Consider the following 24905-nt stretch of genomic DNA (forward strand, 5'->3'; position numbering starts at 1 on the left):
TTTATATTTGATTTAGAAAGTTCTTTCAACTTCTTGCTTAGTTTTTATTATGTAAAGAAAATAATGGTTTTGTTGTAGCATATCTGTTATTTTAAAACTTGCTTAAAAGATGAAAGCCATTAGATACCTATTGTAGTTGGGCTCTTTAGGAAGCAGCCTTTGAGATGGGGATTATAGACATTAGTTTTAGATATATCTGTGGTTGATAAAGAAGCCGTGGAATCCCCATTCCTAGGCGAATAAACATAATATAGACCCGTTGACTTCTGGGAAAAAAATCTTTAGCAGAAAATTTCACACCACTCCAAAAACAGCAACTGGATGCTCCCAGGCTCTAATAGCAAATGAAGGGTGGGAGCCAGTGTAGCTCAGTTGGGAGAGTATGTGCTTTGCATCCATGAGGTCCTGGGGTAAATACCTATTACCTCCATTAAATAAATAAATAAATACATGAATAAACCTAACAACCCTGCAAAACAAATGTAAATGAACATCTGATCATGGGACACGAATTGATCGTGTAGCCAGAGCTGACCATCTTTTGCCAGGCTCTGTTAGGCTTTCTAAAACATAAGCTTCAGTGGGCCCAGCAATTTATTGTAAGACAGAAGTGGTATGTGTGGCATCAGGCAAGAGTAGAGCCAAAGAGTAGACCCTCACGTATCCACCACTGTTGTACTTATACTCATTTATACCTATTACTCATGCATGTGGCTGCAAGGGTCCCATAGAACCAGCTGATGGAGAGAATAAATTTCATGCTTAATTTACGTATGGACTGTCGCTCCACTCAAGTATGACCCTGAAATATAGTGGTGAGGGGAACTTCTCCCAATGGGCAGAACTTTGGAGGTGATGTACCTGGTCATCCACTTCATATAGGAAATTATGTGACATAGATGAGAATACATACAGACTCGTAAGTTGGTTGTTCAGGGACCTGGAAGGAGAAAAATCAGAAGCTCAGGAACAAGGGGATCTAGGGGAAAGACATGTAGGTAAACCTGAGAGAGTATAAATGAAGGGTGAAGATATTTCCAGCAAGAGTTATGTATACTTTGTGTCTCCACTTCCTCATCCCTCATGTTCTAAACTTACTTCACTCAGGCTTTCAACCTCACCACTTTACTGTCAAGGTCACCAGTGATCCCTGTCTTGCCAAATCCAAGGTCTATTCTTCACCTGTATTTACTTGATCTCAACATTTGACATTAATGATGACTTCTTTGTTTTTTAATTAGGTTTTTTTCACAAGTTTTCTAGAATATCTAACTCCCTTGGTTTTCCTTTATTACACTGAATCTTAGTTTTCAATCACTTCTTCAGGCTTCCCATTTTCTTTCTGTTCTTTAAATGTTGAAGTGCTCCAATGCTAAGACCTTCACCCTCTTCTTGTATCTATATATGTTTATTCATTAGCTACTATTGTATAATCCTGTGGCTTTAGATGCCACTTATAGCCCTCACTCCTCCCTGAGCTCCAGATTGGCATATTCAACCGCCTGTATGACATCTACACTTGAATGAATAATGAGTATGCATAAATTAAAATGTCTAAACCAGAACTATGGATTTCCCTCTGGAAACCTGCTTCTCCATGGAGCCATCCCTGAATCCTCTCATCACACACTATGTCTGCCCCACCAACATCAGATGTCACGTTTATACTCAAAGTACAGCATAAACGCAACCCCTTCCCTAAGCTAAGCCTCTTAAACTACTCTAAATGCTGATTTATTGACACCCCATAGTTCTGTTCTTGCTCTACTGCAGTTAGTTCTCAACAGAGACATCCTGGTGACCTTTTATTTAAAAAAATTAATAAAGTCATGTGACAGCTCAAAGCCCACCAATGGTTTCCATTCTATTCAGAATAAAATCCAAACTCCTTGCCACAGACAAAAGGTCTACCTGATTTAACGCCTGCCTGTATCTCTGACCCCTTAACCTAGTTCAGTCTTCTTGTCACTGATTCTTTTTTGGTCAACTAGAATTCTCACCCTCACCCAAATCTACGAGTTTCATTCCTACTTCAGAAAGATTGTTCTTGACATTCCCTCTTGCAGAAATTCTCCTTCCTCAGATCTTTCTGTGGCTCCCTCCCTTATTTCATTCAAGTCTCTGGTCCAATGCCACCTTCTTGAAGAATTTTCCCCCGAGTTGGTTATTTAAAATACACATCTATCTTCCCCATAGCTCTCACTGTTTTGCTTCAAAGCACTTACCATTATCTTCAAAGCACTTACCATTATGCTGTACTCTTTTCATTTGTTCATTTTCTCCCTTTTTCATTTTCTCCCTTTTCCTGTAAAACATAAACTCATGAGGGCAGACATTGACTTTTGATTCACTGCTTATATTCATACCTAGAACTGTGCCTGAGATGCTAAGCATAGAAAACATTTGTTGAACTAAGATTCAGTTTTGTAATTCATTGTCTCACCAACTTTGGAAGATATACAAGATATAAAAACTTAAGCCATTTTTGCAGATGAGGTGGGAAGGTTAAGTAACTTGGTGAAAATCATGTACTTATATTAGTTAATGTTCATATAAAATAGCTTAAATGGGAAATTTCTTTTAGGCTCTAGCACCAGGAGAAAAATGCCTTTTGGGAAATATAATTAAAGTGATTTTTTTAAATTCATGTTTCCTTCATGAACTTTGCTTTAGGAACTTATAACCAGGTTTCCACTCAGATCACTGCATTTTTTGGGTTGTTGTTGATCCTTATATTTTTTTTTTATTTCACATTTTCATGCTTTACCCATTTACAGAATCTTATCTCATTCTGCTTATGGTCAAATGTGCTTTATTTTAAGGTTTAAAATTCAAGTGAATAAATTTGGACAATTAGGCCAACTTCAAACCAGAATAACTAAGAAAGAATAAATTGTAAGATATGAATTTGTTGTAGTTTTAGGTAAAAGTGTTAGCAAGGTGAAGTGAGAGCAAAATGATTCCTAACAGTCTTTCAGAGGCTTTACAAATTAATCAGAAAAAGAAGAGCTCAGGAAAAAAAAGACCAAATAATAAATGAGGGTTACGTATTATTAATAATTCTGCTAAAAAGGCTGATATATTGAGCTCATTTTAAAAATCCCTCTTTAACAAGAAAAATGATGAAGCTAACGTGGGCAATTAGCTACTGACATGACCATTGCATATCTAGGTAATGATCAAAAGCGTGTGGGTGGTATGACCAGCCCAACCTCACAGAGGAGGATGCGCTTTCTGACACAAGGCATGGAGTCTGAGCATTATTAACTGTTTAAAGTTCACAGGGAATGCGGATAAATTATTAATTTGTTTTAAGATCTTGATATTTATTTTCTACTTAGTTGTTTGACTTTACAACTCACTAAGGTCCTTTAAGTGTACTGTGAAATAATTTAAGCAATTAAATATGAAGTAATATTTATAAATGTCAGTTTTTTAAAGGAAAATCAAACATATAGAATCAGCAACCAATGGGAATATACTTTCAGAATTTTTTTGCCTTGAAAAGAAACTTTTCTATTTAAAAATAGTATCCCTGACATCCTTATGAATCCAAGGACATGTTTAATGATCTTACTACCTGATATTATGATTTGTTATGTTACATTATATCACATCGTGTCACATCCTGCCATATTTCTTATCATACCATATTCTACTGTATTATATATTTGTTTTCTATTTTTTATCTATATTCAAAAAAGAATGCAAATTCTATGAAGTCAGAGTGGTATCTCTCTTTTTATGTTTATATGCTTAGAATATAATAGATCCTCAATAAATATTTATTAAAGAATGGATCATCTGACCTGATTAGGTTTGAAGGCAGGAGGGTCTGGTTACAAGCAGAGTACAGAACACTAGTAGTCTTTGTCAACCAGCAGCATAATGGCTCCTTAAGAAAACATGTCTGGTTGGAATAAAGTGTCTATTAAAGGCATACTTTTGGCAGACCGCATGGTAACTGCCACATAACAGAATGATAAGCATGAAGAGTACAAAAATTTTGGATAGCCTGACTGTGTTTAACTGTACTTGGGAGCTAGAGGAAGAACATGACAGGCTCAGGGCTTGATGTTCTCAGCTCAAGGCAGCATCAGAGGAAAAGAACATTCCATCTCTTATAACTCAAATTTATGTAAAGAACCTGATTTGACAAGTCAGAAACTCTACAATACAGAGTGAATTACTGCTACATTTTTTCTGTGAAGTTTAGGGTTTCAATTTGAAAAACTGAAAAATGAGGCTCTGAGAATTAGAATAGTGACATTTGATAGGATTCAAATGATTCTGAGTACCCGATCTCCAAACTGTCCTGAGCAAAAGCAGCTCCATCTTCCAGTCTGAAGAGGCTGATTTACCTTGTTTGGAGAGCCTAGACTAACTTTACCAAGGATGATTGCTAGTTATTCTTATGCTTTACCACTACCATGCCCGACAACCTCCAATCTTCTAGCCAGAGTCAGATCTCAGCATGCCCAAGGGGTCAATTACCAAGTAAAACCAAGAACAGAAATGTATATGTCGAAAGAATTCAAATGTCAGATAAAAAGAATAAAAAACTTGAGAAATATGCATGTGGATTCTTTAGTAATAGATGGACCATGGAGAAAAAAATAATTTTTAAATACAGCAAAATTATTAATAAGGGATATTTGCCAAAGATGCTAGTTTCAGTGTGCTAGCTTGAGCAGTTATGAGCATTTCCCCAACTGGTTAACTAAAAGCAGAATTCAACTGTGGTCTACAATGAATGAAGTGAATAGCCCTTGATACTATGTACAAGAAGAAAGCCCAATACATAGGGAGATAGGGGTGTATCATGTGCAGTCCACTCATTCACCCTCTAACTATCCTGTCTGCCTTCATTTCAATGGGAGTTATGAAATCATTAAAGTAGTGTTTTACTGTCAGAGACAATGAAGGCAGAGTTACTATGAAGGACACAATGTGGGAACAGGGGTGAGAATTGTTTTATCCATGAGAATCTTTGCTATTTGATAATGGATCATGGGGTCTCCAAGATGAAATAGATGAAAAGTACACTAAGGCATTGCTTGCTCTCTTCAGTGAATATAACCTTAGGCTTGGTGGGAAAAAACCTTGCCCTAAGTTCCATGAAAGAAAGTTATATCCCATCCCCCATGCAATTCCCAGGAGTGAATTATTGGAAAAGTGGTTGTCATTAGGGGAATATCCCAACACTATATACATATATTATACATAATCTTTTATATATATGAAATCTTTAATATATATAATCATATATATATATATAAATCTTCCTTCAGTTGCAACTATTTGCCAAAGTGAGTGAGCACTGGGGAAGGAATGGAGAAAAGGAATAATTGAAATAGATGCACTGATTTCAACAGGGTGACAAGAGTGACAGAGGCTAAGTAGTGGCACTTGTTTCTTCTGCCAACTTTTGTTCTGATTTCAGTTCTTTGACATTCATTGAGACTTGTTCCATGGCATAGCTTGGTGATTACTCTGCATACCCACTTGGAAAGAGTTATTTTGAAGTTGTGTATAGTGTTATCTAAATGTCCTTCATTTGGTTAAGTTTGTTATGTATTTGTTCAAATCTTCTATACCATTAATTATATTTTCCCCCTGCTTGTCCTACAAATTGTTGAAAATGGAGTGTTAAGTTCTCTGACTATGGTTTTGGATTTATCTATTTCTTCTTTTATATCTGACAATATTTGTTCCACCTTGCTCTTTGCTTACTATTTTCCCCATCTTTTTAATTTCTCTTTTCCTCCCTCCTTTGGTATTAGTTGAGTATGCTTCAGTATTTTCCACTCATCTCCTATTTAGATACTAAAGAGTAAGTCTTTGTTTTAGCTTTTAGCCTCTGGAGGTAATAACGTACATATTTAATTTATTACAGTCTAACTTGAATTAATTTTATACTATTTCACGTATAATATAAGAAACTTACAAGACCTACCATTTTTGCTACTCTTGTTGTATATTTATGCCTATAATGTTCTGCCAGGAAAATGGCTTGGTCTTGCTCTGTGACACACACAATCCTATATTCACAGATAGTCAAGAATGTTACCTTTTGATAGCTAGGTCAGGAATATTCCCAAACTTGGGAATCTCTGAGAAAGAATTGGTCATAGGTTTTACAGATTATAGATTTTATAGATAGAATCCAGTAAATGTGATTTTGAAGATTCTTGGTTCCTGATCTCAGTAAATAAGCTTACAAAGGCAAAAAATATTTCTGATACATAACAGTAAATTACAATCCTGAAGATTTTACAAATTCTCCACATGGATAGTTTTTTACTCATAAGCTTTAGAATCCTGTGGTTCCATTTTTAAGGCTAGATATTAAGGAGTTTTGTGTCATTTGTTAATATCTCTCAATTCCTGTAAATAAAACTGATCAAATAAAATATCAAATTAATAATATTAATTTTTTAAAAATGTGTGTGGTCAAATTCATGCCTTAGGGACAGAGATTTGCCCACAGTGAGAGGTCTTTGGAAGCAGACTGACTCTTGGCAGGAGGCACAGAAACACACATGTCCAACAGTCAGAAAAAACACACACTTTGCACCTTTAGGTAACAAAAAATAAAAGGATTGACTATCTAGTTCTAGTCCCCAAATTAAATGAAACCTTAAGCATTTTCTGCAAATTACTGCTATCATAATAAAAACGTTATCACTGACTTTTACAATGCTGTTGTCAGAGGATATGCCATTATTTTTTGAATACATAATAATGAGAGAAAATATAGCTCTTTTTTTGCACAATGAACAAACTAACGTAAACTTGCTAACCTTGCTTTTTTCCTTTAAATATCTCTTGTGTTTTTTATTTGGCAAATTGGCGCTTCTCAAGTCTGACCAAACCAACTCCTTTTCTTATCTACCTGCTATTATTTCTGAATATTCCTTTCACAAAGTGAAGTATTCAAATTATTATAGGTGTCTTAGTTGCCTTCAAAACACTAGAGGGAGAGAGAGTTGTGAAGGCAGTTTTGACTCATATACAACTTCCTCTTCAGAGAAAAGGGGTCAATGTAGATATATTCACAGAATAGATTATATCTTTCAAAGCCAATAGTTAAACACATTAGTCTCAGTAAAAAAATTTCAGAAAGCAAAAAGGCAATTTTCATGATCATTGTGATTGTATTTTAATCAATAATTTTATGCTACATGATGACCATAATTTAGCCATTATAATATATTCAATTAAATGACAATATAGATTGGCTTGATTCTTTGTCAGTGAATCATACAATTGAATCACATATTCTTATCACTGTACATTTTTGAAGCTACACGAATTTTAGAGTCAAATGCCTGCTTGAAAAGGTTATGACAAACCCCCACAACATCTGCAATGAGTATAGCCATTTAGGAGTTAGATAATATTTAAAGACTCCTGGGAAATAATGTACTCTATAGCAAACAAAATCAGAACATGTAGAGATTTATGGAGCCCAAAACCCACACATTTAAATCTCTTAACCAAAGGAGAAAAAGTTTTAAGTATTAGTTTTACTGAAAGATTTGAAACACAGTATAATCGTCCTAATTGGAATGGTCTGATAGAAATGTGCCAATTCAAAAATAATAATGCTAATTGGTGGCTCAGAAAACACATAGTTCTTCAATCATCTCACTTTTATTACCTAATTTTATTTGGGAGAAAATGCATTTTAAATTTTCAACATTTTATAAACTATAGCAAGAGGTAGAACGAAAAAGGAAGATGTCCACCCTCAGAGGAAGTAACTGAAAGCAAGAGTAGCTGGCTGAGCAGAGGAGTAAGACTTTCTAATCAGCCTTCTGATGCATCTACAATCATCCTTTTTTATAGTTCAGGCGGCAGGATCTAGCCTCCACTGCTGTCAGGGTTTACGTGTAATCTTCAGGCGTCATTGAACATAAATCTCAGTGAAAATCATGGTGATAGTTAAGAAATGAGCCCTTTCTTCAATTCTGAGCAACATACTGGAAAAACATCATACGACTTTGAAAAGAAGAGATTTTTTTTCTCTGCTAGATGGAGAGTATTTTTTTCTTTCTTTCGTCTTACCGAACTGACAACGATATAAAATTTTTTAACTTAAAAGATTTCACTTTCATTTTTAGCCAGCTTACTTGATCCGGGGGTTAAGAATAGCTTCCTCTAATGGTGTCAATCTGGAAAAAGAGAAAGACTTGCTCAGAGGAAGTCACTAGTGAGTTGCTGTCTGGGCAAAGCGTAATGTAAAGAGAGTGGGATCCTCCAGAACCCTCCTCCTCTGTCTCCTGCTCCTTCCACCACGTCCAGCTGCTTTTTCCTCAAACTATGACTTGAGACTGAGAGAAAAAAATAAGTGGACGTGGCAGAAGCATGTGTCAAAAGCTCTATGGGAAAGTACCTTTACTACAACACTGACTCTGTAGCTCACGGCTAATTAATCCCACAATAGAATGTGAGTTGGCTAGTTGTATTTTGAATGTCCTCATGTGGCCTCTCTTGACGGGACTTGCCACCGCGGGTTTTAAGCCTTCACCCTATTTAATATTCATGTCTAAAGCAGCAAGGTGCCTTGGGATATTAAGAATTTTTTAAAAATTGGTCCTTTAGGTTTAGATTATAATGGAAAATTCAACAGCTGTACCTGCTGGAGACAAAAGGTGAACAATTCACATTCTGAAAGTAAACCATCAACTATATGTGGAATAGGAAAAGCCAGAATTATTGGACAGTGAAGTGACTGTCTTTGCAATTGAGTGGTTTAGTAAATTGTACCCATGAGAAGTTAATATCCCACATGATATGATTCCTACGAGCAAAGTTCTTTACGGTAGGAGCAATATTTCAATGAAAGATTTACTTTGGATGGAGGGAGTGAAATCGGATTTCAAAAAAAATATATTGTTAACATTTGTGATACTCTTTTTAATGAAGCACCAATTCCTATGTATACTTTGTTGTCCATTAGTCAGTCAGGCCTTTGACGTGTATTGTGACTTGAACCATACTGAATCCATGGGAAGCAGATTCAAAGTTTGCTAGGAATTTTCCTCCCTGAGGTTTCACGTTGCTGCCAGTACCGCTCTCGTCTCCTGGGCTGTGCGTACAGCAGGGGACAGGTACGACTGGAGACAGATGTACTGCAGCAACCCTTGAGTTAATATTGATGATGTGCCCCATGGCTGTTCTTCAACAGGGTGCACATTTTAGAAAAACTCCCAAGTGATGCTGAGGGGCACCTTTGGCTAAAAATCGCTGTAATGAGAAGTTCGAATAAGAGTGTTGATGCTTCCCGACTCTTTAGGGAAAATAAATTTGGAAAATATTTTCTTTTGACTTCTTTTTTAGCACTTTTTGTCTTTTTTTTTAAACCGTACCCTGTGTTTTTATCTCCAGATTTCTTCTCCTTTGTAATACATGCTTATCTACTCCCATGGACTTTTGTATGATGTACCAGATTATCATATTTGATTCACATAATAGGCCAAGTATCATTCCTTTATAAATTTTACTTATTAGAGAAATGGGAGAGAGAAGGGTAAAAACAAGTAAGATTTAAGGCATACTGATAGTTAATGGTATTTGTTGAGGTGTTTTTTTTTTTTTAATTCCATGATTTTTCTACTATAGAGCACTGCTTGGGTTTATTGTTGCCTATAATTAAGTAGGATTCATTCTGCCTCTTAAAAGGAATACCAGCTCCCAGCAGAGTTTATTTAGTGGGGGGAATAATCATCTTATGATGACTCAATCCTGAGCACAAAGGCAGCTGTCTATACATTATGAAATTCAAACGTATCTTTTCTTTACCTTGTTATATTGGAAATTTTACAAAAGTTTCCTTATATTCAGATAGACGATAATAATGGATAAAATGACTCACATTCCTTTGGATTTAGAATGTGTATTTCCAAGAATCCACTGTTAAACTAAAAGTTCCTCTGGGAAGTATAATATATAAATTCCATATTAGGTATTAAAACTTACAGCTGGACTAATTTTCTCATAATTTTTCATCACTTTGGCAAGTTGAAGAGAAAATATTCAACAAAAAGGGAAATCTGGACTTTAAAATTTTAATACACAAGCTGGTATAAGACATGTCCAGAAACTGGAATGGTCCCAACACTTGCACAGCATTGGAGAAACACAGAAACACAGGGCCATGTTGGCTCTGGACATCTGAAAGAAGAAAAGGGTTTTGAGTACCAAATGTAGGAGAGGAAATGGGCAGGCAAAAGGGTATTAATACAAACACTGATGACTTTATCTAATTTAGACAGACTAACAAGGCACCTAAGCTCAGGCCAAATAGATATCTGATGCAAAGAACCTTAGACCTGGAAGAGACATAGAGTTCTTTTTCTAATTTGAACTCTGTGAATGAGAAAACTGAATCTCAGTGATATTAAGTGAAGCATAAGAGAACATCTTTCATACATGGTTAATGTTTTAGTGTAAATTTTTTTGTTCAGCTCTTTGCATAGTACCCACAACCCACTAGTTCTTGCTAAATATAGGTGTTGATTGGTTGCTCAGCTGTCAGTCATTTATACTTTTATTTGAATGAGTTTTTCAGTGTTTTAATTTTTACAGAGTCCTTCCTTGATAAGTAGTATGCCTGAATATGATTTCAAACCATTTTTGCTGTGGTTAAAACATTTTGGATTTCAACAGATTTTGAAGCTCTTATTTTGGAAAATGACACTATATTATCAGATATGATATAACATCCAGGCAATTTCTTTTCTCTGTGTTGGTATCAAACACATGAGAATCTGAATTCATATCAATATGTAGATATTTAATGTAATAGTGAGAAGTGATCTTCCAAAGGGGTACATGGAGTTATTTCAATTTGCTGTTGGTGGACATTTTGGTAAGGTATATTTTTATTTCTGGGTTAAGTTGCCCATGTTGGATGGTAGAAAGAAAGGGGTTTCTAATATCCTAGTGATTGTCCATGAAGAATAACTGCTAATATTCTTTGTGTTCTTATTATAAATATTGTCATTTTTATCTCATGAAAATTAACTAGGATTTTAGATGACTCAATCTTCATGGTAAACTCTAGGCATTCAACTAACAAAATGTGTTTTTATTTGAATTATGAACACAAAACTCGAGAGTTTTGCCTACTATTTAACTATGCATTGAAAGTGGTTAGCCTTTAAAAGTTGAAATAAGCAATTTTAAAAGAAAGTCTTTATCTTTTTTCATGAACTCATTCAATATTTTTTTTTACATTTTCCTCTTTTTTCCTCATGAAAAAATTATGATTTCCAAAGCTCTAGAACAAATTTTCAAAATCTTTCTTATTTCATTAAAACTATGTAGTTATAGTTATAATATCTATTTGAACTACTTTTAAAAACTTCTTTTTACAAACATTTCTCTTCCATTAAACACACTAAGAGTGCAAATAAAAATGCTTCTAATCAAGGTGCTGGTGCCCTTAGTGTGGTCCATGTCCTTGTTTTAGATTGACATAACACAATCTGATCTCTTTCATGAGTAGATCCTATTTGGGAAACAGTTCTCCAGGGTTTCACGTATTTCCACATGACTTGTGAGCAGAGTCACCAACAGCCTCTGTTCTGGAATATCTTTTCAAGAATGTCTGTGTAATGAACAACCTTGGAAGAATACAGACAATGTCTGTCATAGCAAAAGGTATGCTATTTGTTTACTGTCCATATAATAAAGCTAATGCCTTCCTTTGGGAAAAGGTCAGGCATGTTTGCTTCCTTGCAGACTGCTATAAAAGGTTGTGATTCCCTAGACTCAGGGTTCCTCAGCTGTAACACGAACCCTCTGCATGTGTGACATCCCCTTGGATGCGCCATTTCACCCCTGTGAGATTTGGGAGGCAAGGGAAGCTGATAGACACATGCTGGTGCCCATGCTGCTTGTTGTGCCTTGAGTAATAACATCTTTCTTCTGTAGTTCAGGGGTCAGTGTCTTCTGCCAGCATCTATGAAAATGTGGCAGCCTAACTTATTAACTTGCAGGTAGAGTAAAATCTTAGACCCTTCACAGTTCTTGACAGTACTTACATTTTTCTATTCTATAGAGATAGTAAGAAATATGGTAAGTCACTGCTATATGTACTAAAAATTTACATAGATAAATATATGTTAAGTATTTTAAAAAATAGTTATTCATGTGTTTGGAGATCTGAACAAGGGCCATGGGAGAACCACCTGCCAGCTTGCAGGGCTGCCCGCCTCCCCTCCAGAGGCACTGAGTCCACCTGACTCAAGGAGGGACATGTGACGGGGCATGGATCGTCTGGTCCCTGTCCCCTGTCAACAGTGATTGGTCCAGGAATACATACAAACCTTGAGTGGCTTCTCAGATTTTCCTAACTATTCCTTCCTTCTCTTGGTTAGCATCATACCCGGGCTAGGTTGCATTTCCATGCCAAGGGTGTAACATCTAGCTTTCCAAGCATCTGCTGAAAAGCATGATGGTGAAACCTTCAAGTTAGATTGGGTCAGTTTCCTTGCTTCAGCCATTTCTTCTGCCTTGTTCTCTCTGTCTTCTCCCAGCATCCCAGTTATGTGAATATTACACGATTTGATATTGTGCCACAGTTTTTGAAGATATGTTCTTTTGTTTTTATTTTCACTGTTTTTCTGTTTGCCTTTCAGTTTAGATAATTTCCATGGATCTACCTTAAAGCTCACTCATTCTTTCCTCATCTGTGCTGAGTCTCTGTTGTGCCCACTTAAGGCATTCTTCATTTTCTCTTCATATTTTTAATTGCTGGCATTTACTTCTGACTCTTACAGCTTCCATCTCTTTATTGATATTGCCCATCTAGCCTTGCTATTTTTTCTGGTTAAATTAATTAAATGAGGAGGCTTTTCTAAATAAGGGAAACATAGCCAATCAAATAATTCCCTTGCTTTGCTTCCATCTTTTGTCTATGAAAGTCTGCCCCTTCTGCTTGGTAGAGAGCTCCCAGCCACTCTCGGTTTAGAGATGTCCAATCAGAGTTGATTTTTGCTCATATAAACTCTTAAAATTTTTATGTGCCTCAGTTTCTCTTTAAATATTCCTTTAGTGCTTTTAACATATGATTCATAATAATTTTAAATTCCCTGTCTGATTATTCTACCATCTGTATTGTATTCGAATATGGCCCTGATTACTTTGTCTCTTCAGCTTGTGTTTATTCTTTCCTTTTGGCATATTGTATAATTTCTTGAAGAAAGCAAAACACAGTGCATAGGATAGTAGAAATTGAGGCAATCAGGTGTTTAGTGTGAAGATATATGTTAATCCAGCTAATAGTCGGGCTGTATTAGATGTTCATTGTAACTATGAGCATCAGAGGCTTCAAATTCCTGCCATCACTTTGTCACCTTATTTTCGTGTCCCTCCTTGGTTTTGGTGCTTCCTTTTCTGCTGATCCTCAGAAAACTTCTGCCCTTCACAGTTCTCCTAGCTGTGTTCAACTGTTATTGTTACTGAAATCTTAGCTTGGTGGTAGGATGTAGGGCAAGGCGGATATTTTCTATCTTTTGAAGAGGGCGATGTTCTGTCGGAGTTCCGCAGGTGCTCTGGTTGGCTGAGTGAGTCTGTAGATGTGGATCTTGGTGTATTTGTGGGAGAGGGTGACTTACAAGCGTCCTTCTACTCCGCCATCTTGCCTCTTCCCCCTCAAGGTGGATATTTTCTAATCTTTTAACATAAGCCTCAGTCTTTGGACTGCACTGAGGGTCTGCATCTCAGGGTTGTGCCTTCTCCCCAGCGCCCTCAACCCCATCCTCAGCTGTACCAGGTAGTTTCCAGTGTTCTCTGTCTACAACTTTAAAACCCTCTCCCTAGCTGATTGTCAAAAAATGCTTTATCTGCATTTTTTATTGCGCTATAATGTCATTTCTCCCTTCAAGCTCTCTCTTTGTTATAAAACATTCTAGTGATCTTTCTTCTAAACTTGAAAATCCTTTAAAGGAGGGATACTTCAATGCTGTTATTGTTAAAGATGATTTCACATGAGAAACACCAAAGTCTCATCCTGTTAGCCACAATTTTAAAAATCCACATTTTAAATAGGTATCTACGTGCATCCTACACCTTTTTAAACTGAAGCAATTCTTTGCTATTAATAAATTAATTCTTAGGGCAATTTAGTCTCATCTGCATTGCCAAATTCATTGTTGGGAGCCTAAGAGGAAGCATCTGATATGATGTAACCCCAGATTTTCGGTTGTTTGGAATTTCTCATTCTTTTTTTACATTTTAATAAACTAAGCATACTATATATTGTTTTTGTGAACTCATATATGTTCACTGTTGGAAATTTAATTTACACCTATCACACCTTTTATAGGGTAAGTAAGACTGATATAAGTACATTTACATAAATAGAATTATTGGTTAAAATTATACTGTTAAAATTATACGGCACCTTGGAAACTCTATTCCTATGCTTTCAGAACAATTGTGGCTGAAGTTAAACTAATTTGGGAGACAATGATTGTGTGATTTTGTGTGTATGTATGTGCATGTGTGTGTGTAAACAAAACAAATGAATAAAACCACTGGTTTATTGAGTTACAAATTCAGTTATCAAATACCAGCTGCTCAGATTGGTCCAGCTCCCAGTTCCTTTGATGAGGACAATCTTGAGAGGTTTACATCAGCGTCATGGAATTTGAATCTATTTTGATGCTCCCTTGACTTTGAAATGGCTGCAATACTTGTATCATTGGTTTCCACTATGACAGACCATTTCCTCCATACAGGTAAATTTTAGAATGTTTAAATTATTTTATTAAAATTCTTAAGACAGGCCTGCATGATTAGGATTCTGTAGATTTTGCTTTTGTGAAAATGTGATTTTAAAAACACAAAAAAATTCCTTCTGCCAAATCATGGATGAAACTGATTCTCTGGAAGTGTTGGCCATATGAAGCTTACCACAGAAACGTGTGTACAATTTGCAGAAACTTAGGTCTAGAGGATCTTTTAAAGGTTTATTGCCAGAAATCTGGGAAGATTCAGGTTAGGAGCAGACCTAAAGCTTTCCAAAATCCCTAGACCTTGATAAGATTTGTCAAATAATCAAATCCAATCGTAGTAAAGAAAGACCTTATTCATAAAGTTTATTGCAAGAGGAGGGACAAGGACAATTGCAATTGGGAGGACCTGTGACCCCAGGGTTTGCAAGTATCTAAGAATTCAGCAAAAACTATGTTCTATCAGGAGGGAGAAACAAGGCTGGAAAGAACTGGATGTGGGGAAGTGGGATGAAAGAGAGGCATGGTCTGAGAGTAGATCAGAGAATGTTTTTCCATGGGGCCAGCCTGTTCTCAGGAGTGGAGCCAGGTGAGCGTGGGCCAGAATTCAGAGCCCTGAGAGAAGCAGAAACGCTTAACCAAATTTTGGTTAACGAGCATCTTGTCCTGATGGATCTGTGGGAACAAGCAGTTCAGCTAATCATTTACGAGGCAAAAACCCTGGAATTTGGAGGGTCTGTGTCTGGCCTTGTTACAGGTAGATGAGGCAGAGGCAGGGGCACATCAGTGCGTCTTACGAAAGTCATATGGGGAAGGTGGTCTCAGAACACGAGAGTGAGGCGATTTCTTAACCATCACTATTTTCTTGGTGCGCAGGGCTTGAGTATATTTCAATACTGTCAGATTAGAGGTTGCTTTCTTTAGCTAGTTCGAAGACTTTGACTCTGCAGCACTTGTGCTTGTATCTCCCGGGCCTCTTGGGCCTTTAGAACCTGGAGTGTTGTGTACCTGGCCCAGGATTACATCTGGGCTGAAGGGAATAGAGCTGGAGCTGCCAGACAGGTGAAAGGTGCGCCCTGTTCACTGGCCTGACTGCCGTGTGGCGAACGCGTGGAACTTGTTCGGTACTTTTCTGCCTGGGGAAGGACCGCTTTCTCTTCAAGACTGTCCTCTGACCCTTTGGGGTTTGATATGTTTGGACGTGGGGAGCGAAGGCTTTCTTCTGCTTTGTTGCGAATTGAATGTTCAGTTTGAATAGTTTTCTATTTTTTTAACTGACTTTTAAATCCTTCTATAATTCTAATTAAGCTCATCTTCATCTCGGGAGCTTGGCTAGCTCTAAGGCAAGAAATAAAGGAAGCTTGCTCGCCAGGCCAGGCTTCCTAAGCTCTCACATCTCTACTTGAATTGATTTGCATTATAATGCACATGGGCAGGAAGATAGGTAAATTGAATGTGTGATTAACTGAGCAAAGAATAAAGTCCATATAGAGTTAACATTATTGCTAGGCTACTTGCAGGTCATTTCTGAAGGATGGAAACAGTCACTCTCTAAGAATGAATGTATGAAATATGATGATTATCTTATTGAATATAAAACATTTATTACATCATCCAGTTCCTTTTTATTTAACATGAAATGTGTTGAACAATTTCTAAGATGAGAGCTAATCATGCTATGTGGAGGTAGCCCAGTGCTGGCAAAATGGGAAAACTACTGGATCTGGAAATGATCCTTTTAGTACTAACAGGGAAATACGGTAAAACAATACAACTCAATCTGGGATGCTAGGTTTTTTTTTACATAGTTTGGCAAAAACTGAATTAATGTTTTTTAAAAATATATATATTTGGTAAAAAAGTGTATCCTATCTTTAGCTGGATTTGGGGGAGTGTTAGTAAAGCCACAAACATCTATCATTCAGAAAAAATGAATCCTAGCTAACTTTAAGGAGTAGCTTTGTGAAGATATGTTTTAAAACATCCGCCTGCACATAGGCAAGAATTTTTTCTTGGCATATGACAGTCTTGTTGCATGACCTAATAGTACCCAGAGTAAACATCTTTTTGACATTCAGCATGAATTTGGGTTTTCTCATTCCTGACATTTTCTACAATGCTTTGATAATTTAAATATCACCTTTAGACTTTCACAATACAATTGCTCAGGTAAAGTTTGTGTTAATCATAACAATACATATATAAACACTTATATTTCATCATCTCTTTCTATGGAAGGGTGTCCATGGGCAGATTTTGCATAATCAAGTTAATAGTATTCGTGAATCTGCATGATACTTCTGGTTTATTCTCAGTCTTGGTTCTTTCCACTTTATTAAAACCAATCATAATAAGAAAATGTTTATTTCATAGGGAAAAAATCCTATTTGTCATTATTAGCATACCATATAGTGTGAGATTAAACAGTGTTTTATAATTGAATTGTGTACAATAAAAATGTGCTAGGAATAATTCTTCTCTGTGGTAAGAATGTAATCATCTCTCTAAAAATACCTTGTATTTTTTAAGAAATAAAAAGTTTATCTTAAGTCATCTCTGAATATCAATGTTGCTGATGTTATACATCCTGAAGACAACATGAGTATAAGTAAGTTATGGTAGAAAATGTTTTTCCTTGTCAATGAATTTCCACACTTCTGGAGGATATGATCTTTTTAAATGAAAAGACATAAGAATGTTCAATTCTGATACCTAATTTAGCTATGACTTAAGGGACATACAATTAATGCATGGAATTTAAAGCATTAAGATTGATATTACTACTTCTCTTTTGCAAAAGTAGTTGTTAATTACTTGCTAGAGATCTCAGAATATTAACGTCAGCATGTGGCTATCTCATTTGCTTACTTTAAAATGTGCGATTTTAATTGAACTGCAGTTTTACATTTTTAAACACATGGTCCTAGCTATCCAGGATAGAAACAAAGTTTCAACCAATCAAAATACAGCATACATAAATGGTCCAGGTAGCAAGGCCTTAAGTGATTTTTTTCTTTTATTTGTTTGTTTTGTTTTGCTCAGTTTAGAACCTCAATGTCCTCCTGATTTTTTGACTTTTAAAACAGTATTAACTTTGGTCATCCATTTAAATTACAAAGCTGGTAAGTATATTCACCTTGTCAAAGAAAATTATCCAAAACTTCTGTTTCCTTAATGTCATGCAAGAGAATTATCTAACAGGGCTGTCCTTGTCTGAGGGTCACCTGATTGCCTCTGGGAAAGAAACTTTGTTTTACTTAAAATTCACACTTGGCTAGATCCTAGGCATTTTACAACTCTGAAAAGTTAGAAGTTAACCTTTGAAAAACTAATGTTTGATAAAACTCTATCCAGTAGAAAATTTAACTCAGGAGGTTCCATAGTCATTGAACCACAGGGTTAATCGATTTTGTAATTTCCTAATCTTATTTCACCATTTTTGTTTCAATGGCTGTACACAAGCCCAGTTCCTCTCATTTTTTTGAACTAGCTTTGCCATCCTGCTGATTTCCTATTAATAAGTTGAATAAAATGCTGACAGGTGCTCACTGCTTATTGGTGGGAATTAGGTTTCTTTTAATATTTTAAGAATTATGATTTAATAACCTAATGGCTTTTACAAATAAATAGAAATATAAGCAGAGAAAGAAGCTGAAGGAGAAGAGGGAGAGAAGGAATTAGGCGTATATCTCAGAGACTATTCTGGATGGGGCATTCATTCCAGTTGTTCTGATAAAATATTACAAATGTTTAAAATCTTTTAATCAATAAACTGAAATTGTGCTGTCTCAGCATAATTGCTTTTTTAAGGTATAATCCAGAATTGGAGCACATAATTAGACAGAGAATAGACGAGCTAAATCAAGTAATATTTGATATTAAAACTTTGTGGGAAAGAGGCTTTTTATTCCTTATTCAATCCAATTATTACTATATTGGACAGGTTCACCTGAACCCTTTCCTGTCATAAACTTCATTGAGTTTTATCTGTGTACATATGTGTGTACATGCACATATACTTTATTATTACATTTAAGATGTTGATTGCCCACATAAAGTCTTTATCGATGAGAAGAAAAGTTTTTAAGTGATGTTTAAAATTGCATTGCTCATCCAATCAAAAGAAAAAAAAAAGGCACCAAATGTTGGAGTTTAAGATAGGAATGCTTTGATATTAAGCCTAGAGAACTCTGGTTAAGTTCTTTTACACTAGGTATGAATGATACCATACCTCCCTGAAATTAGTAGTGAAAAAAAAAAAGACAAACACACACACACACACACACACACATTTCCTCATTGAGGATCTCTTACACAAAAAAAGGTCTGCATATAAAAGACAGTCCAGAGACATCTTTGAAGGTTCTCTTTCAAAGCAGCTTCGCTTTCTCGTGTGTCTGGGGATTTCTGTTATTAATTGAAGTTAATTTTCTAGGATATCAGTTTGCCATGCACGTGGGAAAGATTGATAGCCTCTTCGATTCTCAAGAGTGTTGAAAATGACACTGTTCCATCACCGGGTGCCTTCACTTTTATCATCACAAATCAAATTATAAACATCGGGGCAACCTTGCTGGAATCTGGCTTCGGGAGATTTCCATAAGATTAATTAGGCGGCCAAAGCAAAGATGGTAAAATAGAAAGAGGGAGGGGGTGGGGGGAGGGAGAGTGGAACCATTCATTCCTCACAGAATGGAAAGTCAATTCAACAATGGGTAATTAGCGTGGGCCACAGATTCTCAAAGGCACTGAGGACACTGGACTCTTTCTCGCACTCTGATGTTTAGTGCCGTATTGTGGACCCCTCATTTAATTAGTGCACTTTGATACCCACAGGAGTTTGAGGCTCCAGGGCATGCTAAACACAGACTGACACCAGCAAGCTTCTGCCTCCTTCCACTCTAATTAGAGACACAATGAGCTGCAAAGACAATGTTTTACTCCAAGATTTCTTCTGCAGATACCTCTGGCAGGAAACAATCGTTTATTTTGTGTCTATATTGGTATTCAGATTAAATTGTTAGCATGCAAAAGATGAGCTAAGGGCACATATCTATTAAAAATGCTTAGTGGGGTTCAAAAATTAGGGAGGCAATTTGTGCAAAAAAATGTATTTTCCTTTTGGGAAACTATTTATTTTCTACTGGTCTAATTAGAAATAAACTTTAAACCGAAATGCAGGTTGCATTTTAAAGTAAATATCAGTTCTTTCTTAAAATAGCTATAAGTTCTATGCCTTAAACAAATGGTTCTAAAATTATCTAAAAGGAAGAGGGAGAAAAAGAGGGGAAACCCTTCTCCTCCTCTGAATTTCACTGCATTGAAATAACTAGCCAGCACTGGGGAGGGTGACAGAGGTCATTTTTACAGGAAGATTGCTAATCTGTCTGGAGCTCTTTAAAGAAAACCGTGAAACATTTTGGAGTGCGATGTTAAAAAAAATTATAACGTTAGTTTTGATGGACAGTTCCATGCTGATTGGAAGAATATAAATGTCCCAAGGGAGATTGCATATTGAAAATCAACCTCTCAGCATCCACAAAATACTAGTATGTGTTGTTTTAACTATACACTGTAAATTTAGCGCCCCTAAAATTTAAACACAGGACAAATATTTCTCTACAGTATTGTTGGCTCTGTATTTCTATAACACACAACCAGTTTGCAAAATAACCTGTCTCAAAGCATCGTCAACTGAAAGGAATCAGTGCTATTATTTCCTTATGTACCTATATGTCCACCTAGCTACTTACCTGCCTACCAATCTATATCTAACTTTTGGCCAAATTAAGCCAAAAAGTCTTTGTTTTGAAAAAACTGAAAACCCATTTTGAGATTACGTCTCCACCAAACGAATATGTCCTAACTAACTTTTGGTGCCTTTGACACTGAAAATCCTCCCCCCACCACGCCCTTTATTATTCATTATGAAATAGATCAGAAAGGAAGGACATTGTTTTCATAGGAAAGTGGCTTGTTCTGTTGCTCACAGTCGCTCTGATACTTTCCATAGACATATTTTTCCAGCCCTATTCTGAATTTACAGCTACGTAAGGATCTGTGCAAGAATTGTTAAAGTGGTGTCATCTCCAATGCCAAGCCCAGTAGATTGTGAGGATCTCCTGGGACGACAGGTTTAAGAAAGATTGTGTACCAAGAATGCCATGATTATTTAGCAATGCCTTTTGCTGGCTTGGCTTGGGATGAGGTGAGTCAGAGAACATGAGAATGGTAAGATAAGTTCCATGAGTTTGTCAACTCCACCCTTGACTGAAGCGTTCGATGTTTAGACCTAATTTGCACACTGCCAGTTCTGGCCGCTCTTTTACAGTTTATAGAATTGGTGCCCAAATCTAGGAATCTAGTGGAACCTGCCCTATTTGCCTCTAGATAAACTCTTAGCATTTCAGATTCCATTTCTTAAAACTATAATCTTCTTTGGGCATTTTGGCAGTTATGGTCTGTCATCAATTTACTTTATACTGACCTTGCCTGTGAATACTGGACATGTCCCACATCTTCCTCGAATCTCAAAGTCAGACATCTAGGCCAACAAACTTTGATAATGGTCTCAATGCATTTATTGATGAACTTTTCATCTGAAAATGCCCCATTATATCTGAGCAGTTCAAGAAGTTGTGGGTTAGTCATTAATAAGCCATAGTCCTGATCTGCATTTCTTGTGATTTTTGTTGGTGTTCAGAAAAATAACAAAAGAATGTGCTGCTCAAGTGTCTAGAAAAGACTATACCCATGAAAGGAATATTAAAAATTCACAATTAAGCCTAAATTAAAGAAATTCTCCTTTCTTGTCTGTTTTAACCAAGTAGATATCTTCTGAGCACTCGATGACTACGCCCTATATTAAGAATTGCATATTTTAGACCAGGGAGTGATGTATCTGTACCTTTTGGGAGAGAGTTAGCAGTAACATGTACTATATAATTTTTGGTAATAATACTTTAGTTAGCACCACTTGAAAGCAGAATCCCGTCTCCCAAAGGTAACCTATTCCCCATCTAAGTCACCGAAGTAACTGCTGAATAATTAGCTAGCAACCACATATTAATGTTTCAAATCATCCATCATTTGAAATCCTGTATTCAGCCTCAGTGCACTTTCCTAAAAAAAAAAATTCATGCTTGCAGCTAAGAAAGCAGAGGGTTCTTTTCAGATATAACAGAAGACAGTGTGCTTAAGGAGAAACAACCAATCCCATTATGAATAGTTTACAAATGGTTAATATGCCTTCATATTTTCTGCATGTCCTGCTGAAAATCACCTCATCTATTATTAAGACATGCACTAGATTATAGGTGCTTATGGGCACTATTTAATTTATTTTTTAAAAACAATAAACTAAGGAGGAATTCCTTTAAATATGTGACATCCATAGAAAAGTTTAACTTTGTTGGTCACAAAGATGGGTATTTCTCAAGTCACCTATTTGCAGAGTAGAATTACATTACACAGGTTTGTATTTAGACATCCCTGAAGATAGACGAATGTTAAATGCCATGTAGCATTTCGTTAAATGTGACAGCATGGAGTACCATGCTATGACATTATTTTAGATTACAGGCTATGCCAAAAGCCATTTAACAGTGCTATCAGAAAGGAGTGAAGGGACCCCAATGAAAGGTTTCCCTGCTCATCACACCTGCTTTTTAAAGTTTCCCTATTTCCATTAGCCTATTTTCTTCCTGTTCTTCTCTATCTTCCCTTTTCTTTTAGAAATTCATTTCATTCCCTCCTGTATTCAATGATGCTCCTTGCTTCAGGGGCCCTTTATAGTAATTTATTCCATATGCTTATTATCCTTTGTGTAAAAGAGTTTTGCCTTCTTTTTTTCCTTGCTCCCAACTTTCTAATTTTCAGATCATATCTACTCACTTCTCTGGTCTTGAAGCATAAAGACTTTGCTTGGATCAATTTTATCAATCCACTTTATAATTTTTAAAACTTCAATTGGGTTACACGAAGTCTTTTCTTTTCCACTGAGAATTTGCTCAACTTTCCCTGTCTTTTCACATAACTTAATCGTTGAGATCTGGTATCATTCATATAATTGCTCCACACTGTTCCCCTGAAGAGCAATTAAACCTTGCAAAGGTTTGGTGACCAGCACTGTTTAAATTATACAAGGCAAGGTCTAGAAAAGTTTTATCAATAGCAATACTATAATACCTTCAATTGATAAAAGAACTGACTGCTTCAATTTATATATAGCATTACTAAAAAAAAGTATTACATACTTCCATAAACATTCATAATCTATCATTTGATAATGAGAGTTGTGCTTGTGTGTGTGTGTGTGTGTGTTAATAATACAGTTAACGCAAGTAAAGACAAAACACATCAATGCCCAGATTTCTGTTAGGTTCATGCCCACACCATTTGTAGGGTTGGTTTAAAAAAATCACAGTAAGTCATATCCCAGGAGGCTTATTCAAGCTTCCCCCATTCGATAGTATTGGTCCATTTTATGTAAATAGATATTTCTTTTTCCACAAAACCTCCCACCTATACTTATGAATCTCTATTTCTATTTCCAAATGGTAAAAAAGTGGGATATTTATATACAAGCCAGCCAAGTAAACAAGAAATAGGCCCCCAAGGCTAGAATTTAGATAAGGCATTCCTAAGGTGTTTTTTTTTTTAGTCATTTACTACTTACACATTTAATTGAATACTGGTTTGGACTTCTAATAAATATTAAAATAAAGTTTTTAGTGTATTAGGCATGGAAGCTTTAAAAACATCTTTGTTAATGGTGGTTTCTTTCTCAAGAAGAATAGTGCTTATTTTTTAAAGCCTTGCTATGACCTTTACTTAGTATGAATTAGGTGGCTTGGGAAAAACTCTGATAACTACATTTACTTAAAAATTGTTCAAATGAAGTTAAATTATAAAATGATTATTTTTAAAGACAATGAAAAAAGCCTTTTAGAGAATTCTCTACACCCAGATGTCTACAAATTGCTTGTATGGAATACCCAGTTTTAAAGCTCTGAATGAATAGGGATGGAGGGCAGCGTGCAAACTGCCCAGATCCCCATATTATCTTAATGACTCAGAGCAGCAATTCTCGACCGCCTCACTGTCCTCTACTTTCTGAAATACCACTTTGATGTTCACGGGTACTCCATATACAGACAAGGGCCCCTGCGTAAGGAATTTCAGCATAGACATTCTTTTGACTAATATCCATCACTGAAATGACTTTATTTTTTACTTAAGAACAAAATGATGGGTAGTTTAGGCAATAGGGTCAAAGGAACACCATTATTTTTCTCAGACCAGTGGTTCTCAGCTCATGTTGCACATTGATATCACCTGGGAAGCTTTAAAACATGCCAATCTCCAAGTCTAACCCCAGGCCAATGAAATCAGTCGTTAGGGATGGGCTTTGGAATTGGTGCTTTTAAACCTGAGTGATACGAATGGGTGATCAGAGTTGAAAAGCATTTATTTAAACCAATAGTCCTCACTTGGGTGGGGGTGCATAGTGTAATCACTAGGAGATATCTTCTATAATGCACAGAATGTCAGGTGGGGGCCCGGGACAGTATTTTCAAGTTCCTCCAGCTTGTATTGCCATTCATGTTTATCTGAAGTAGAATTTAAATGATATATCAATGTGTATTTTCAAGAATTCACCATATGATTCTGATTTGCCCTTCATTCACATTTGAGAATCACATACTTGGATTATTTGTCCTATATGTATTAATAGAGTCAAAGCAGCAAATTAATTGGTTCTAAGAGCTGCAGTTATATCCTGCAGACTAATCCTGAACTCAGTGTTTCTGGAATATGCCAGAGGGTACCAAAAATTTTTATTCAGAACTGGGAGATGTGCTACACTTCTATGTTTCTCAAGGTGTTTTCTTTAAAACAAAATATTGTGGTGGTATAATAGTTGTCTTCCCCCCTAAAAAATACATGTTTGTTGGGGGCAGTTCTTTGATCTAATAAGATTAGGAGATGTTGTTTCAAGCCGTGCTAAATAGATTACCTTAATGCATAATTTATGAGAGCCCTGAATGTGTGGATAAGCACTGGGAATCTTCTAGAGCCGTGTTCCTCAAACTTAATGTACATACCAACCTGTCTGGTGGCACAATGGGAGAATACTTGTTAGGAATCTTGCCACTG

The 24905-nt window shown here is 36.2% G+C and overlaps 1 long non-coding RNA gene across 1 annotated transcript in view; it reads right to left on the reverse strand.

Moving 5' to 3' along the window:
* Positions 1-2244: 2244 nt before the first annotated feature.
* The window catches only part of LOC140697364 (uncharacterized), a 37848-nt gene continuing 15187 nt past the window's right edge, over positions 2245-24905 (reverse strand). The window contains exon 3 of the long non-coding RNA XR_012074324.1: positions 2245-2305. This is a non-coding gene — a long non-coding RNA (uncharacterized lncRNA). The remainder of the gene's footprint in view (positions 2306-24905) is intronic.

This window comes from Vicugna pacos, chromosome 7, assembly GCF_048564905.1.
Source record: "Vicugna pacos chromosome 7, VicPac4, whole genome shotgun sequence".
In the NCBI taxonomy this organism is placed as follows: Eukaryota; Metazoa; Chordata; class Mammalia; order Artiodactyla; family Camelidae; genus Vicugna; species Vicugna pacos.